This window comes from Hyposmocoma kahamanoa, unplaced genomic scaffold, assembly GCF_003589595.1.
Source record: "Hyposmocoma kahamanoa isolate Upper Pololo Valley unplaced genomic scaffold, ASM358959v1 98806, whole genome shotgun sequence".
Lineage (NCBI taxonomy): Eukaryota > Metazoa > Arthropoda > Insecta > Lepidoptera > Cosmopterigidae > Hyposmocoma > Hyposmocoma kahamanoa.
In genome coordinates this window covers 4,259-14,729 of record NW_020655686.1, presented here as the reverse complement: position 1 = coordinate 14,729, position 10,471 = coordinate 4,259, and the positions used below count along the sequence as shown (strand labels likewise).

Sequence of the window (10,471 nt, the reverse complement as noted above, 5' to 3'; positions counted from 1 at the left end):
ACCTATTGCAATAAAACGGCAATTTCATACTTTAACCCCTAATATTACGTATATAGCCCTAAATATTTAATTTTTAGTACCAGTAAGTGAAAGAGTTCGTCCAGGGAAGTACTGCCTTATCTATGTCTTGTCAACTTTGTCTCCGGGTGACGGACGCAGAGGCAATGACCCTAAGATCTTAGCGATTTAAAGCTCTTTATGACACCTACAATGGATAGGCGTATCGCTTACCACCAGGAGCATGAGCTGTTCGTCCCGTCACTTGGTATTTAAATAAAATTAAAATTTGGTTATTAGATGAAGAAAGGTTATTAGATGTTGTACTAACGGCCCACTATGTCCTAAGCCATGGAAAATAGGTGGCCCGTGCAGTAGACATAAGCGAAATCCATGTCTGTAGGAAACTCTGGGTACTCCTAATTGACGACTTACTTCGTTTAAACAGTTGAGCTATAACAAAATCGCATTAAATAATTGAATACTTGTGTCAACGTGTCAAACCAGATAATATTTTGAAAAAACATCACTCAAAAGTACTTGCCAAGGCTGTGTCTCTTGGCGGTATGTGACCCTAAGCGACCAGTTACACGAGGCGAAAGTTTTTGCGCGGTAACTGCCCAGTTACCTTTTTTTTACGGGGGGAAATCTTTATAGATACCCCTAAGCCCAGGGAGACTCAGGGGTTATGTGGAGACTCTCCCTCCATAAAGGAGGGCCTACTCCACTAAAACCCCCCCGGGTTTACCTCCCGCCGGTTGAGTCGGCGCCGGGGGGTTGGTGCACATTCACCACGACGCCGCCCGGCCGCCTTAGCTTGCGCCCGGGCTCCCGCACCAACGGAGGGGCAGGTCAGTTGTCCGACAATTGCCCAGTTACCTCGCCTTCATGTACATTAATGGCGAATCTGAATTCTATTTACTAGGCAACAACATTTAAATTCCTCTGAATAATACAACCGCGCGATCGCCGCCCGGCCGCCGCGTTGACCAAATTCAAGCTTGCCTCGCCTACGTGTTCGGGACGCTCACATAAGTTAAAACGTGAAAGCTAAATAAATAGAGCGTATTTTGCCATGGCAGTTAGCGCACGTGGCAAATGTTGTTGCTTAGTAAACATAATTCGGATTCGCCATTAATGTACACGAAGCTGTGGGAAGTGCGTGGTCGCCGCGCGGCAGACGCGTGATAACTTTCGCCTCTTGTACCCGGGCGCTAAGGCATCGTGCAAACATTGTGTCTTGTGTTAGATACGAGCAACCGGCAACTAGTAGCGAGCATTCTATTTTCAAACAATTGCGATTGCGGCAACCGGCGACAGTGTCTTTTTTAAATGTAACGATTTATTCAGTTCACTAGAGCCATGGTGTTAGTACTTAAAATACAAAAACAAAAACGCAAAACATTTGTAAAGAAAAGACAATCCCATAAGTACAATATCAGCCGCAGTGTCAATCATCTAATCCTGCCTATGCACTGTGGTTGCTCCGTAGGTCATAAATGATGAAAATGAGGGTTCAAATCTTTGATATATTTATACATTTCAATAAACTGGTACTTTATACATGCCAATGATTTATTTTAAAAATCATCTGAACTAAATAGAACACGTATTATATATGATATACACATTTCAAATGGCTTTAATTTCGTTTGTAAAAAAAAATAAACTCTGAAATAAAGCTTGACTCCCCACCGCTGGACCCAAGCAAAATGAACCGCATTTCGAGTGTGGATTGAAAAGTTCGCGGCCTAACGAAGAAAATAAAGTAAAATGCTTACAAAAATATTTTTATTTTTTGACTTGATCTCCATCTAGGTCTATGCATTTCGTTCACCTGCTTTCTAAAGCTTCTACATCAGTTTTAAAAAAGATTCTTCAAAGTCTTAAAAATACCTATTTAATAAGCAGCATTAAATGGGCATTTTTAAGACTTTGAAGGATCTTTTTTTACACGACATCTACATTCGATAAAAATGTCTGGTTAATAGTGTGGTGTTTTTTTTAGATTTGAACAGGTGAAAATCCGGAGGTGCTAAGCCAAGAAAATAAGCCGAGTGGGACAGTAATTCGAAACCACAATAAGAAATTTTAACCATGGATTCTACAGAAGTGTGACCGCGGGCATAATCCTGATGGAAGAACACTTTTATCCTGAGTAAATCTGAGCGTTTCTCTTTAATTTCTTCGCGCAAACGACGCAAAAGGATACAATAGTATTCTGAGTTAATGATTTTGCCTTTCAAAAGGTAGTCCACTATGATGACATCAAAAATTTCACATGGCATTCCAAAAAAACTGACGCCATCACCTTGCCAGCCGACAAAACCGCTTTCGCTTTCTCTGAAGTCGGTTCACCAGGTCTTTTTCACTGTCTTTACTGTTGTTTGGGCTCTGGGGTATAGTGATGTACCCAACTTTCATCCATTGTCACAAATTTGTTTAATAAACTTTATGGTTTAGTCTCATACTCTCTCCAAACAATCGCGAGAAATTAGCGAGAATGTCGCGAGCCGAATACGCCCTTGGTCCACTGAAAACAACCCGGGGAGCCACTTAGCAGAAACCTTGTAAAATCCAAGTCCGTTGACAATTGTTTTATGTCCGCTCATACAAGATAGTGTCTGAAATCTCCTTAATAGTCAAACTCTTAAGGAGACTTCCATAACGAGATTACACCTTTTCACTTTTCCTGAGTCGTAGACGCCGTGGACCGGCTAGACCTAGACTCTTCGTCGATGGTTTCTGTCCACGTTTGAAATCTGTAATTTTTATTTTTATAGTCGTATACGATGGAGCAGATTCCCTTAATGTTGTTTCCATGTCACTATTAAACAAGTATTTTATAACAACGTTGTTCAGTTTTCTCAATTTTTTTAACCGACTTCAAAAAAGCAGGGGTTCTCAATTCGTCTGTATGTTCTTTTTTTGTATGTATGTTACGCGATAACTCCGGTATTTGTGAACCGATTTCATGATTCTTTTTGTTGGAAAGGGGGTACTTCCATAGTGGTCCCATTTAATTTTGAAGAAAATCATCCACCTCTAAGGGTGGCTGTTCACGCATGAAGATTCATTTTTATAAATAGCGCCTAACTTTAATTTAGGAGCAATTACTTTAACGGTTGATTTTGCTATTTCTCCAATTCAATTCGTTTTTCTCTCAATATACTTTGAGTAGTGAGAACCGATTTTTATTATCTCCAGTGCAGTGTCAAGTCCTGTATAGTGGCGAACTAGGGGATATTTCAATAAAACTTAGTAAACAGACGTAATTCCACTTACTTTTGAGGTCGGTTTTTTTAGTACTCTGTACTGAGATTATTTATTAAATCGTAGCACTAGGTCTCAGTAAATTCGCTCTAATTTCAAAACCACCAATACTACACCAATAAAATTTTGCAAAAAAATGAAAGTATGAATTAAATGAAAAAAAAAAATAGATTAAGTACTTCCACGGAAGAAAGTTACTATATGTGGTCTGTAAGTATTTCTATGTGAGGCCGCGAACTTTTCAATCCACACTCGTACTAAGAGAATTCGAGCTGAGTAGTAAGTAGTATCGACTTTTAATGAGAATAAAGTATCTTTGAACCTAGAGCAAGAAAAATATATAAATATCTACATTAGTAACAATATAAATCACACACACACAAAAAAACACATTCAACATAAGGATTTATAAGAGCTGATATTTAAAGCCTTTGCAAAGCTCTGTCCTGTCTATTGGCCAGTCTTCTCAGTATGCTACGGGGGTTTCCAGCAATCTGCGTCTTACTGACACATTTTTTACATATTAGCATAAAAACATGTATGTACATCCGCAAACGTTCCAAAAGCACCGCAGTAACTGGATAACCCGCCTTACTTTCTCAAACTCGTATCTCATAAAGAGTGATTATTCAGGAAATGGCAAAACTTTCTATTTATTTTGAATTTCGGAGGGTGTTGATTTGGACGCATTACTTCAAGAATAGGTAAAAGTCAGTGTGTGAATATAAAGGAAATGTGATGTGAAACCAGCTTGCAAAAAATACAAATTATTTGAATATGCAATCCATTTTTAGCATTTCCGTAACTTTGTGCTTTGAGATACGAGTTTGAGAAAGTAAGGCGACGTTATGTCATTATTAGGACACGTAGCTCATTGAAAGTCCTTTGGTTATACGGCCTTGCCTACAAGCTACAGTAATGCGATTGACAATATAATTTGAACAATGACACTTGTACTCCAACTGTTATATTTAATATTATACTATAATAAAGTCAAAGTCAAACAATCTTTCTTTCGTAGGTAAGCAACTTGCACTGGAATTGTCATACTGATTAAACTCTACTGCTCATTCGTAAGACAGATTCCCCAGAGAAGAATGAGTAAGAAACTCTAGGGGTAGCTCTTTGTAAATACACATTTGAATACATTTATCATTACAATAATTAATTTGAACATCTTAGATCGAGACTACCTGCAAAAGTTAAATGAGACACTGCCACGGATTTTTGTCATCCAAGTAAGCAGAGGCTGTGTAACATATAACCTTTAATCTACAGTTTTTTGTTTCACTATACTTTGAAACCTCGTAATTGGCAAATTTTGAATATCAATCGAAACCTTAGTATAGACGATTATACATTGCCCCTTAAATGAATTCGAGAGTTTGTGAAAACAACTGAAGTCAAGAACAGCTACTTTATTTTAATTCCTCTTATTAATGCTGTTTTACATACATAAATAATATATTCATAAAAGTACTGTGACGTTAGTATAAGAATGTAAGTCTCTTTAATGTCTATATAAAAAATATGAATATAATAGGTAACCACTCACCAACATGATTTGCGTATGCATTAAAGTAAAACCGACAGCAATACATATTATAGGGCCCATAACTATCCCAGCTTGACTGACTGCTAACGGAATGCCGAGAAAACCAGGACCAAAGCCAAGCCTGATTAAGTTGAAGTACGCCATCCATGGTCTAGCAAAACAGTACATTTATCATGAAAACAAAAAAGTCAGGCAGAATTTTCACCAGTAAAATGTTATCACATTATTATGCTAATGGATTTCTTCGTCTGCATTCCAATTTTCCAATACGGAATGGATTAGAAAGGCGTATGAGTATAGAGGCGTTTTACAAATGAAAAATTTACATTGGTGGGGATTGTTACATTATTTCGTTATAAGAAATGCTATGTGTGGACAAAATAAAACACTGAATTCCACCTTTTACATACCAAACTTGTGATATGACAACACTATTTGAATCGATCGCCAGCGCCAATTTCAAAATATCCCGACGTAAATTAGTAATATTTTCATTAAATAGTGAAGCTCTACACCATTGACTTACAAATAAATGGACGACGGGTCTAATACAAAAACCACGAAAAAAATGTCCCAAGTCAACCTATTTAAACGTAGTGACATGTAAAGGAATATGAAAAAGCTAAAACGTTGAATTTAAATTGTAATGTCATCGCAGTACTGTCTAATTTTGCTTGCTTCGTTGTCAGTCGAACAAACGCAGACTAAAGCGTGAATGACGCTCTGTATACGATTTTTAACGCCCTATAAGTTCGGACACTTTTTAGCGCGGACCCGACGTCCATATAATTGTAAGTCAATGCCCTACACCATAATATTTTATTTTTACAAAATAGGTATTTATGAAAAAGTATGACTATTCTCGTCATTGGAATATATTCTCTGGTGGTTGTGAAATAAAAGGAACATTAAAAGTTTGGATTAAATAAATAACGCTCACTCATAGCCCCACATAATGTGAGTGCCATAGACACAAACATAAACAACAACAAATTACACCAGAAATATATGTGATAATGTTAGTTGACCCTCATAGAAATAATGATTCTATTGTAAATGTGCACTTTTTTAAATAAATGATTTTTTTCATGTTTGATATACATATGAATGTATTAATTTTTCCATCTATATTAGTTGATCTACGGATAATTTATAAATGAACTGTATTCAAGCTATTATTAAGCATACTAAATGAATATATGGTATTCAAAAATAATATTTGATCCTCTTTTTTAGCATAGGTCTTTTCTTCGAACGATTGATGACATTTATATTCGGTAGCGGCCGGTGAGTGCCAGAAGCCAATTTTCTTGCATTTCCGAACATGTTTTCAGGTCAAATTATATTATAATTAATGTAATATTAGCATGCAAATATAATCAACATTAACTAAGTTTAAAAAAATCAAAATCTATCAAAATTTTATTTTTAATGCTTATTTTTTCTTAGTTTTGAGGCTCAACATAAAATTATCATAATAAATATATACAAATCAAACATTTCTTGCGTAGCTCAGAACAGATTAAAATATAGTTCGATTTAATTTATTTTATGTCACCGAGAAAAAAGGATCACTCATTAAAAAAGATGTCCGTTTTGAAGTTTTTTGGCTGCTGCTTTTGCAATTTTAAAATGCTTATTTAAATACACGCCGAAATAAACGAAGGCCATACAAATATTTCTCCCGGCCAGGAATCGAACCTTGGACCTCTGCGTGGTAGACCAACATGGTGGCCATTCAGCCACAGAGGCTGTTAAAAGATTACCCAGCAGAAATGTAAAAACTATGTGCGATAGGCAGAGATAATACATAATATAGTTCTTTATGTGGCATAAATTATTGTAAAATTTACTTCACTGGGTTAACCGGAGTTCTACATTTCCTTGGATCGAAATTGCCAGTATCAGGGGGTACAAATGGTAGCCGAACTGTCAGTATGTTGACAGTTACTCCCGACGCTCTCGATCCCAGTGGAAATTGTGTCCTGCTTACGAAATCATATGCCGCCCTGTGAAAACGATTTCAAACCAGTGAGAATAAGAAACGCTTGTGGCGCATTTAGTTATCCTTCGTGCCCTGACATGATAGAGAACTCCTTAAAACTATCCATGGTACCGCGTTGAATTGCTTTTTGTTTGCCTTTATCTAATAAAGGAGACAATGAAACTATTTGTGTAGACGTTCGTAGCGTCGGTCGTAACCCTCACACACGACGAGCTACGGCGTAGCACACGTATACGAATACGTCGATGGCGGTGGTAAATTATTGCCTTGCATAATATGTAATTATAGAGATTTACCTTTTACAGCCCAAGCCCAACCATCCTCGACTTGAATGTATGCAAACAAACAATTTTCGCAAATTTCCACTAAATACTTAATAAAATTTGCACAGTAACAATTATATTGTATATTATATTTATAATTATAAATTATATGCGTTATTAAATTCTACTTACATTATTTAAGTTATGTTTCGGTGTAAATGTATATAAATATGAGGAAAACTCGGTAATAATTGCATATATTTTGTACTATATAATAAAACAATAAAAGGTTTGTGCTCAAAAATTCTCATAGATTATGTTTTTTTTTTCCATCCTATAGGAAAATTCTTGTGATTTTTTTCATCTTTCTTGACTTTTCGCGATTAGCGTTTTAGCCACTTACAAAGTGTTTTGACTAAACCTGTTCTTAAAACGGGAACACTTACTTTATCATGATAATGAAATATCGTGGTAGTCATAGATTTAGTATTTAGTGGTTGTACTAGATAATAGTTTTTTTTTTAATATAGATAAGAAAAATTAATTTAATATTAATTTTGCAAACAAATCTCTTTTATAATAAATCAATAGATCTGCTGATTGCTTAGTATTAACATAATAACGTGAATATATATTGCAAACGATGTTTTATAAAGTATTTATTACGAAAGGTAAAAAAGGACAAAGGAGGATGGAAAAAAGAAAGGTACACAATTGACAGAGATGTTAGGAAAATATGTAGTTGCTAATGGCTAAGATACATAAACCACAAAGCATGCTTAGAGGACGGAAAAAAAAGGCTGATTGACATGATTTCACTCTTCTGTCAAATTCTTAGACTATGGAAACTAAAGGACATGTTACGTTGACATATATAAATCAGACGTTATATGTATATGATGCATTTCGACGTCGAAAACATAAACATATTATTGTCTTTGTTTAACTATTACGTGCCGTCTTAAGCCAAAAGAGATAGCATTACATTGGTCTGTGTCAAACACGGGAATCGAAAATTCGTAACGTCATTTTAAATGCCAACCGTGGCCATTTCAAGTACATGAGGTACATGATACCGTTGTCAAAGGGAAGTACATCAAATGTCAAAACAAATGTTTTTCCAAATGTATTATTGAATTATTCACATGTATTATAATTAAATTGGACAAAAATATTGACAGTGAGAATAATTAGGTATTAATAAAAATGCGAAGCTGCAGCATTAAAGGATGCGGCTTTAGAAAAACTGCAAATCAATCGAATGTTACATTGCACAGGCATGTGTTATTTTTTTGTCTATAAATCACACAATAGCCCGAATATTTTATGTAATTAGACTTATTTAAGTAGTTTATTTATAAATCTTGCCAAATTTTGCTTTTGTTACTTTAGATTGCCTGTTTGTTTGTATATTTTGATGATTGTTGTTAACGATTATTTTGAGATAGTGTTGATCTTGTAAGCATACATATTATCGATATTCTGTTATTAAAACAATTAACTATGAGGTTTTTATTGTTTTATTATTATTATTTCAAGTTTTCCTACAAATGAAAAAAGGAAGAAAGAATGGTTGGAAATCATAGGACTGCCGAATATAAACGTTGGATCAAAGACCATCTTCATTTGTTCGCTTCATTTTGAAGAGTCAAATTTTAACAGAACTTTAAATGTAACTAGATTACATGACAATGCTATTCCATCATTAGGTTTATTGGTAAATAATTTTATGTTCAATTTAGATTAAACAAGACTCATTTACTAGCTATTCTCAGTTCCTGAAAACAAAATTATCCACTCGTTTCTGATTTTTCCCAGTGACAACTCTAACTATTAAAAATGACTATTTTTTTAAAGCCTGCAATACAATGACAACATACCAACGTATAGACAGCCTATTTGCCTTGCCTTGCCTTGTTCGGTGTCACTCGCCTAGCTGACCGAGTGAAGGCGAGCGCCAACGTGTATAGAGTTCATTCGGCTTATCACAAACCAAAGGCGCTCGACCAATAGCGTTCACACGTTAGCCCGTCCGCATATGAAATGCATACTGGTTTTATAACTCTATTCAAAAAAAAATCAAAACACAAAATAAAGAAGTATATATTATATATCAACAAAATGTCATGTTGTTCTGTTTCTGGAAATGGGGTAATAAAGTTTGTATGGTAACTTTTTAACACGTGGTGCGATTTGGTTCATACTTGAATATTTTTCATTTGTATAAAAATTGTACGCGGACGAAGTCGTGGGGAAAAGCTAGTACATGATAATTGTTGATTTCCGATAATTGATTTTTACAACTACTTCCATTATTTCTGTATTAAAATTGCTTGATAGATTCATTTGCTTAAGAAAGCCCGGGAATTAACGGGAATACTAGAATCCGCAAAAACCTGAATAGACTTGTACTTGACGGTTAGTTAAAAGACGTTATGTAAATATGTACTAAAATGTAGGTTAAAGGCGTACCTCTTAAAGTAATTTTTATATTTTATTTAGTAAGTACAATTAATACGTAATGTTAAATACAAGTAAAGTAGGTATAATTAAGCAAGAATGCGCATGTCGCCAACAAACTGCACAGCAGTTTGGTGACTTTTACTAAATAAGTTACCAGTTGTAATGTTGAAAATAAATTTTTTTTGAAGTTTAAAAATGTGTGTTGACATTTATAATAATATACCACTCGAGATTAAATTATCAGACTTGTGTATGTTTAGGCATACTTTGGTTACAGTAAACTAAAGAAACAAAAATTCAAGCCATACATTTGCATGTCGATAATGACTTATCGATAGATTATGGTACAACACTAAAGAAATCCGCCATTTGTAACTTTCAAATTTTGGTAATATGCACGTTGATTCTGTACTTAGGGCAGCTCCTTTCTTTTATTTTTTTCCATCCTCTAAGGTCAAATTATATTATAAGGGCTAAACTTTTTTTTTCCATCCTAAGAGCTAACTTAGAGGATGGACAAAAAAATTCCATAGTCTAAGTGAGCAAAACTGTAAGGAACAAAAGCCTATAGAATGGAAAAAAAAAAGAATTTTAAGTAGATTATTTTATTATTTATGTAATTTTTGCTAGAATGGAAAGAACTTTTGCAATAAGTTTTCAATTCCATCCTCCAAGGTTTTCACCCATTTATTTGGGTAGGCAAAGATTCTACCATACAGCCTCTTCATATTTTTCTAGTTTTAATGAAAAAGGTGACAAGCGTCCGTTCTTAAATAATTTACTTCATATAATCTAATCTCATGAAGGGTTGATGCTATAATAATTGTATAGAACGGGTGTAGAGCGTCAATTTATATATGTTTTTGATTTGCGGTTTTTGTTGCAGAATAACTCCTTTTACCATAGTCACAAATA

At 34.8% G+C, this 10,471-nt stretch overlaps 1 long non-coding RNA gene across 1 annotated transcript; it reads right to left on the bottom strand.

The window, feature by feature from the left end:
* Positions 1-338: 338 nt before the first annotated feature.
* On the bottom strand, positions 339-6,741 carry LOC113238909. Its single transcript, XR_003311144.1, has 3 exons — positions 6,679-6,741; positions 4,826-4,976; positions 339-450 (listed from the first exon to the last, which is right to left on the bottom strand). It is a non-coding gene; the product is annotated as an uncharacterized LOC113238909 (long non-coding RNA).
* Positions 6,742-10,471: the final 3,730 nt, after the last annotated feature.